This window comes from Vollenhovia emeryi, unplaced genomic scaffold, assembly GCF_000949405.1.
Source record: "Vollenhovia emeryi isolate VEMERY1.0 unplaced genomic scaffold, V.emery_V1.0 DF939234.1, whole genome shotgun sequence".
Taxonomy (NCBI): Eukaryota; Metazoa; Arthropoda; class Insecta; order Hymenoptera; family Formicidae; genus Vollenhovia; species Vollenhovia emeryi.
Genome location: NW_011967132.1, coordinates 465481 through 474355, shown reverse-complemented (window position 1 = coordinate 474355; position 8875 = coordinate 465481). Strand labels below are relative to the sequence as shown.

At 48.1% G+C, this 8875-nt stretch overlaps 1 protein-coding gene across 1 annotated transcript in view; it reads left to right on the top strand.

The window, feature by feature from the left end:
- Positions 1–7997: 7997 nt before the first annotated feature.
- The window catches only part of LOC105560297 (alpha-mannosidase 2), a 163878-nt gene continuing 163000 nt past the window's right edge, over positions 7998–8875 (top strand). Inside the window, exon 1 of the mRNA XM_012009295.1 lies at positions 7998–8628. The gene's annotated coding sequence lies outside the window, so the exon portion shown is untranslated. The remainder of the gene's footprint in view (positions 8629–8875) is intronic.

Genomic DNA, 8875 nt, shown 5'->3' with positions numbered 1-8875 from the left:
CCTGTGCCATATTTCCCATCTTTTTTGTACTTGTACGCGCCCCCCCCTCCCCAGATAGTTTAATATCGTTATACGTAATGCATTTATACGTTACAATACTTTTATGCGATGTCGCATGACGAATCGTTTCCACGTTACTCGCTCAATTAAGCAGAGCGGACTATTTTGTATTCGCGTTTGTTAGTCGTCTGGCCCGCCGGAAGCGGATATGTCGATCCCCAGGCGGCGAACGGGCCGATCTTTTTACGAAACCTATTTTTATTACATCGACACACGTATACATTCGTTATTTTTGTAGTTACGCGTATGTACCCGCCGGAAGCCATTGCTACGGCGGGAAAAGCGTTTCGTTCGTCGCGGAAAAGGATCTTTTTCTGCCGATATACGGCGGCTTTCGGCGGAACGACAGTTTCCGCGAGCCAACGATTCGCTATTCATGTACTTTATCAAGGGACGCACAAATATACGTGTAAGTACGACTGGATCTCATTAATTATTTGCCCGCCCGTACACGCGCCGTCTTACTCTTATTTCTTGCAGATCTCGCGACGAACGACCTATTTTGCACAATTGCGAAAAGGTGAACAATTTAACCGACTGTCACGGGAGAATTTGAAACGTTGCAATTTAGTTTACGAATTTGTTCAACTGTGAACTTAAAAAAAAGAGCTAAATTTTTAATTTGCCCGACGGACTCGTCGAAAATAATGTCTTGCGGTAAATATTTGATAGCTGCGCTCGTGAAAAAATATTACATTTCTGGAATAGATACCATAATAAAATTGTTATGTGCTACCCGTGGCAAATAACGTTGGCGCTCTTCCTGTTTTACCGTATAATAATTTTTTTTTCAGTTTTACTTACGAGACCCCACTGTCAACACGGGCGCGCAATTTTATCTCGTATCTTGCCGTTACGACGCATTAGGAAGGGAATGTATGCTAACAATCTTCGTATTTTCGCTGGGTTTTACGCTCGCGCAATAAATAAAAACGCGTAAATAAAAATAACAACTTTGATTGAAAAGGACCGAGCGAGTGTCATCGACAAAAATATGACGTGCGTAAAAAGTGTAACTTTTTGATTTTCCCCTTTGCCGCGGGCCGTCCTGCGCCGGCGGAATTTTGCAACCTGTTTTCGCGATCTGCCGCCGCCGCCGCCTGCGCGATTCGGGACACAAACACTTCATCAATTTATCCGGAACGGCGAAAAAATATGACAAAGACCAGCAAGCGGCGTCATGCCCGTGTGCTTTAATCGTTACGCGTTAATCGGCCATCGATTGCAGAACCATTTGTACGGGCGAAATATTTGTAGTATCATTCGTAGCGCCGTTTAAATTATAGTCGCCTAACAAATCACGTGTAATTGTCTCTGAGTACGTACGTGATCATTAATACCGGGCTTTGACTATGACATATTGCAAACGTGTGCGCCGTGGAAATGGGAACAACAATGGGGAATGTTCACAGTACTTTCGTTCGTCCCGCGGTAATATATTACACCGTCTGTTTTTATCACAATAAGCCATTATCAGCCGTGTAATTTCATGTACCTTAATAGGCAAGTAAAAACAGCTCTCTAAATATTATAAAGCGATATATACGCGGGTGCAGGCGCGTTACATATTATTCATTTCCTCTCTATTGCCCGCTCGGGCGCAGGTAGGATTTCGCGGTTTACCGTCGGTCCATTTATTTTACGGCCTTTCGCATTAGCGACCTTTTCAAAATTACCCAAGCAATTACCTAAGCAATTAAGAATAAACAACGCGCGCGTTGGTATTTTTCAAATAATTTGTGTTATTTTTACGAAAGCAGCATTGGCACATACTTGCGGGGCAGCTTTCGCGAGTACGTGCGTATTTTAATTTTAGAACTTATCTCGCTCAATTGTAAATTGCTCTTGTTTTACGGCTTTTCATCACGACTCTGTTTTGCCTGCTGGAATCTAATCCAGTCGTAAAGCGCGTCCCACCTGCGCACGCGATTCTTTAATTTCAAAGCGCGCAATGTCAAAAATACAACAAAGCGCGCAAAACCTACGTCCTTCGCTATAATTATATATTTTTTTACCTCCACCACGTCTCCTTTTAGAAAGGTCTGCCCTGTGGGTCAGCGTCAGGTCGCGTGTCTCGAATGAAAAAAACAAGAAGGAGTTCGACGCAAGGGTCTTTCAGAAGAAATTGATTTGGGCGCAAAAAGGGGCGTGTTACCGGCGGTAATGGTGACGCGTCCCAAATAACTTTCCAACTCTCCCATTCACCACGTTCTGCGTTTGCAACGTGTCGCCTGGCGCACCAGCCGTTCGTGACTGCCGCGTACCCCGGGTTTGCTGCAGTACAGGCGCATCTGTCAGTGCCGCTCGCGGATATTGGAAGCGGGTCGCAGTGGTGTGCTGCCCGGCATTCTCGCTCTAACAATGCTCGAGAAATTTCGTGAAAATTATCCGAAGGCACGGCGAAGGGGGGGAAAGAAGTTACGGTCACGTCCGCGCGCGAGAATCGGCGATGTCCTCCCATACAAATATCACTGTGCTGATGGGGGAATATTTGGTATTCAATTAAACGCGGTATATTAGCTGTCCAGGGGAGTGAATAAAACAGCGGACCGGAGCTACGAGGCGCGCATGTACGGGGTGTTTATTTCGCGAGACGTTTACTCGCGACGGCAATATTTCCCCGAGTGTAGCAAGAAACTGGCGGGAGGTATTGGCAAATTAAGCTACGGAGATGGTTGTATTGCAGTTAATCTTGTGTCAGTCTCACGCCGTCGAAATGGTAATCTCGAGCTTCGAAAGGTACGCAATTTTGGACCGAGAAATGAAAATTGTTACAACAATGTCATGGAGAATTGCAATTTCTGGCAGTGTCGTTGAGGATGTTATTGCTCGTCGACGGGGCGGTACGAGCTAAACGTGGCAAATAAGCGAACACCCGTAATGTACGTAATGTGCGCTGCATTTTGCGCAAGTGGATCTCGCGGGAACGATAACTTGTGACGTGGCGTGAAATTAGACAAGAAACGCTTAAGCAACGCGGAAGAGTAGTCTAAAAGAAAGGGAGGGAAGGGGAGTGGAAATAAAATAATAAGGGGATTCGAGATTAAAGGCAGGGGAAAAATGAAGGAAAGAAAGGAAGAAGATTGCTCGCAAAACGAAACTGCATCCGGATGATGTCTCGCGTTCGAGCCACATTTTTCCCTCGGAAAAGAAAAGTAATATTTCCGTATGATTTACATGCCGGGCGGCAGGTCGCTCGTTAATAATTCAATTTTCAATCTGGTCTTAATGCTCGCCGGGGTTTCCCCAACTTCGTCCTCCCCCTCCCCCCTCTTTACGTTTTCGTGCTTTCCCGTCGCCGCTTCCGTCCGCGCGCCCACCTCCTTCCCTTTTCTCTTATTTATTTTTTGCCCTCTTTTCTCTCGTTGGCACTTATCCCGCCCTGTCGACGTCCAGATAAGGGCGAAATAAGTACGGCGAGAGCGAATAAATTTTTACATCGCCGTCCAGGTCCGCCGCGCGCACTTTTCACGTCCGCGTCTCGCAATCAAAAGCGGCGGAATTTGACGAAGGGGAGGGGGGAAGAGAGAGAGAGGCGGCGTTTCCACTTCTAATGGAAATTTTATTGTCGAGACGTGAGAATGAGAGTCACGGTATTCGCGTTAACGGCAAGACGGAGGGATTCGACCTTCAAGGTCGAAATGCGAGTGAATTAAGCGGTCGAGGTTGGGCCACTAATTAAAGCATGGGCTCCGGCGTCTCGAGCTGTCGCGGGATTGGTTCATTCGATTAACCGTAGGCGAAGTTTCGCGTCTCGTATCCGGGGATACACGTTACTGTGGCCTAATATCCAAATGAACCGCCACCGGTGCATTACAAAGTGTTATACGATCCATAGACGCTCCGACGAGTTATTGCTCCGCAACCCAAACTGCCGCAAATAACTCGCGCTAATGCTTTATCGAATTTAAGACCCCGATGTCAAACAGTCCACGGAAGCGAGGATTTATATTAATTGGAAAGGAGATAAATACTCTCGCGAGAGAGAAAAACAAAACTCGCAGAAAATTCTTCTAATTGTCAAATATCTTCCCAATTTGTTATACAACGCGATTTCAATATTTCCAGCCACATATACGTCATTAATTTTCAAAAAAGAAATAATACCTCGCCATATACTGTAAAAATAATTATCATTTGAATTCATTACTAAAAGTTTGTTTTCCTCGGCACATTATTTTCTCTCTTTCTTCTGCAATAAATTGAAGTTAATTTTAAGTAATTTTATTCTACCTCATTCCAGGGATTTTTCTAAGTGTTTAATTTATCTAGAATATTCCCGGTTTATTTCGTAAATACACTTTTCTTGCTTGATTAATCGTGAAACACGTGTAACACGGTATCTTTCCCGCAATGCCTAAATTAAATTTATCAAAAGTTATTCCAGAGTTTTCGCACTTTACTACAAAACTATGTAACACGATATATTTTACATAACTAGTTCAGTGAAACTGACTTTCTTCAGTTTAATTCTCTTTTATTTAGCGTCGCGGTATTCAGCGACGCTAACAATAAGAGGCAGAAGTATTTAGACACTGACAATCGCGACGAATCGCGCTATCGCGAGGAACGCCGATGTTTCTCGTAGAGGTGTGCGGGCATTTAATCGAGTAAACGCATCGATGCGCTTATAAACTTTGCGTATAAAACTGGACAGCCTCGAGCGGCGCGTGCATTACGTGCCTTTAATCCGTTTACTCGTTCCACTTTTCCAGAGTAATGCAATTTCATAATTGAGCGAGCGTATTTTACATGCTTTAAGCATATGCAAAAGAAAATTGCGCGCGTTCGTGTGTGACCACTATCGTTGATTAGATGCATACCGTTACAAGAAACATTGTACTCCGCAAGTTTATCTCGATCTTCAAGCCTGACGTACAATGTGTTCTTTGCGACTAGAAACATTTTATTTTATACACTGAAAGAAAATCTGATAGATTCAACCAGTCGTCTGTTAGAAAAAGAACGAATGAGAATTCCTTTAGGATTTACCAGATGTGTGGTGAAGTCTAGCAAACTTCTGGTTATGAAATATCTTTCATGGTAAAGCCTAAAGGAATTCTGGTAAATCCTAAAAGAATTCTGGTAAATCCTAAAGGAATTTTGATTCGTCCATTTTCTAACAGACGACTGGTTGAATCTATCAGATTTTTTTTTCAGTGTATAAGCAAATTAAAATGCTTAAAAATGTATTGCCAATGTACGACGGTACAACGTGTAAAATGTAAAATTTGTCAACTTGCACCAAGTTTTTAAACGTATTTATTGCCTACAAAATTGAATATTTCTAGACGCGAAGAGCACAGTGTCAGATTAGACTTTAATCTCGCGGAACAGGAAACGTTAGACGTCAATCACGTTATCTTTCATTTCTCTTTATTCGAAATTCTCGAGAGGATAAAAATATTTAAGATAAAATATATTTCGCAGCGCAATCAAAGTGAGAACCAGACGTGCGAAGTTATAACCAGAATTCTAATTTTGTACAGCAGATCGTCTGACATATGCGTCAAAGGTACAAAAATCTTCTGATATTTTAACTATTAGGTAAATTGCTTGAAATTTGATAGCTTTCGAATTAACAATCATTAATTATGGCGAATTTATCGGAAATATAATTTACGAGAATTAAGAGACGTTTCTAAACGGAGTAGGAAAGATTTTTTCATCAAAGATACAAACATCTTATATTTTGAATATGAAATCTTCTAGGTCGCCAGCAATAATTAACAAATTAAGTATATTTTATTATTTGATGTAATAAATAATAAAATATACTTAATATCTTATATTTCACCTATTAAATTGCTTGAAATTTGATAGCTTTCGAATTAACAATCATTAATTATGGCGAATTTATCGGAAATATAATTTACGAGAATTAAGAGACGTTTTTAAACGGAGTGGGAAAGATTCCTTCATCAAAGATACAAAGATCTCATATTTCAGCTATTAGATAGTTTGAAATTTGATAGCCTTCAGAATGACAACCAATTATGACGAATTTGTCAAAACTCTAATTCACGAGAATTAACAGTCGTGCTTTAAACAGAATCGGAAGGATGTGCACGACGATGCGGAAAATGTTGCAATATTTTCGAGACAGGCGACTTCGCAAGCGAGGTGCGCGTTAAATTAGGGGGTAAACTTGTTCGCAAAACGAATTAGCGAGGTCCCCGGGGACGTCTCGTTTGCGCCGATTCTTCGAAAATTCGTCGACGATTAAATCAGGGAGAAACCGGGACGTTTCCCGAGCGAGATTCGCGCTGCCCACGAGCTCCGTTTCCCGGAGCCCGTTATTGGGAGCGAAATCTAGAGTTCGGGATCGATACGGGCCAGAGATCACGGGGGGTTCAACGCCGCGAACCATCGCGTGTCGGTAGTGGAAGCACGCTTCTACCTTGGGCGCGACGCCGCGATTCGGCGGCTCTCGTCTCAAGGACAAATCGCGGCGGATTTTAAAGGCCGACCTACCGCAGGCAAGCGGGTGCACGCGAGTTGGCCCGTGCAACACGGAAAAAGTTTGTACATACTCTCTCCGGTTGTCCAGTGCGCAAACTCGACCAGTTGTTCGACTCGGCGGTTTCCCTCCTCGCCTCACGAAGCGAGCCGCCCCCCCCCCCCTTACGCGACTCACCTAACCTGACCGAGAGCAGGGCCGACTCAGCGGCGGGTGTTTCCGGCAAACTTCAACACTTAAATCGTAATCGCGCGAGATTTCGCCTCTCGGCTGCCGAAAGAGAGAAAGAGAGAGAGAATTATCTTGGCGTTTAACCGACCGCGAGGTAAATGCGCGTCGCGATCGACTATTTCCGTCGGACGCAACGACGCCCGATTCTCCCCGGCGAACCGACTCCCCGGAAAAAGTGTTCCAAGTATCGCGCTCGTCGGCGCGCAATTTCCGTCGGCCGCGGAGCGAAAAACGTCGTTTCGGAATTCAAATACGTCTCTCGGGAGGAAGAGAGCGGATCGATGCGCGCGCCGAGCGGAGAATCAGCGGCACGCGAGTCAACGGTAGCGGGAGAAAAGCGTACTTACCGACGAGGCGGCGGCGGCGACGTCGTGGCGTCCACGCTGGCTGCCTACGATCCTGCGGAGCATCCCTCTCGTCCACCCTTCCGGGCCGCGGGGCGCCGTCCATCTCCGTCTCCGTCGCACGCACTCGCGAGGCGGCACGGCCGCGCGCCGCAAGGTCTTCGATTCCAGTCTGCCGCTCGAGCGCCGTGGCGCGCCCCACCACCGCTCGCCGACAGCGCCCCCCACTCCCTCGCCGCCTACGGCGCGCGCGCGCAGCCACGACCTGTTCCTGTTCTGGCCGGCGACGTTGGCAATGGCGGGGCGCGGGCTAGCGTAGTCGGACGACAGTCCTGCCGCGGAGCGCGGAGGTCGCCGTCGTGGACGATGTTTCACGTTACTTTCTTCACGATGCGTGTACACGGCAGGTAATTGTCGCGAGATATCGCGCGGCCGAGCCGTGAGCCGCGACCACCGCGGAGACGCGCTCGCCCGGGGGTTGGAGGGGACGGGGGGAGGAGGAAAGAGAGAGAGAGAGAGAGAGAGAGAGAGAGGGAAGACGGCGCAGGAGCTGGCCGCGCCGCTCGCGCTTACTCGTCGCCTCCTCGTCCTTCCGCGACGTTTACCGTCTCGTGTCCGTTTTCTCCTCGCGGCGGGAGAGCAGCGTGCGGGATTCTCTCCCCTGGCGCGCGCGCGCGCGACACCGCGACACCCGAGCTCTCGGCTTCTCCCTCGGCGGTGCGGCCGATCGCCCGTCGTTCGTTCCTTCCCCACGCGGCGTCACCCGGTCGGTCGGTTGTGCGCGACGGGGAGATAAACGTGCGCGGGGCGCCGTTTCGAATTTCGCTTAGAAGCGGCGACCGGCGGTGCGTCGGTCCTGCGACGATCCCGATTGGCGAACGGTCGCGTCACGTGACGCGGCTCGAATTCGACTCCCGCAACCCGCTTCAGTCGAGAGACGCGACACTCCCGCGCGTCGCGAGAATCGAATCCGCGAGTGTGTGTGTGTGTGTGTATGTGTGTGAGAATCGTGTGCTTTCGAGGGACGTTTCGCGAGGGGACTCGGTGCAATTTGAGGCCGGTGAGATCGAGTGCCGTTCGGGTCGGGTCTGTGCGCGAGGGCGGCGAAGGTGCGTCTCTCCATCTTTTCGTTTGGCGGTTTCCGCGCGAGAATTCGCGAACGGCCCCGGATCCAGTTCCGCGACTCGTTCCCGTTCGCGGCAAAACCGCGGCGAAGTGAAGGTTAGGCGAGCCGCGCGCGCGGCGGGAGAGGGCGCGACGCGGCGGCCAATCGCGGCGCGGGAGGGACGGCGTCACGTGACGCCGCTTGAATTTCGAGACGCCGTTTCCCCCTTGACTTTGAACGCACCACGCCATTCCGCGAGGAGCTCCGGTCGGCTCGCGATCGTCGCGCGCGGCATTGTTACCGAAAGAGAGCGAGAGTGCACGCGGATCTTCGGCGGCGGTTGGAAAGTGCGCGGTGCCGCTTCGCCGCGGGACGACCCGGGATCCAGCCCGAGGATATCTGACTGCGAGACGCCGCGATGACGACCGGTGAGTACGAATTTTATCGCCATTTCGAAGAGAAAGAGAGAGCGAGCTGTAGATCGCGACGCTCCCGAAAAGTGTCCGCGTTGTGCACTTTGTGTGCACTATCGGGCGTAAATGCAGTCTTTACAAAAGTATTGTCTCTCGAAAAATCTTGTCTACGAAAATATCGTCTCTACAAAACGTATCTTCGCTACAAAAGTAATTCCGTTAAAAATTAAACTAGAGATTTTGTCGGAAAAAGTAATGTGGA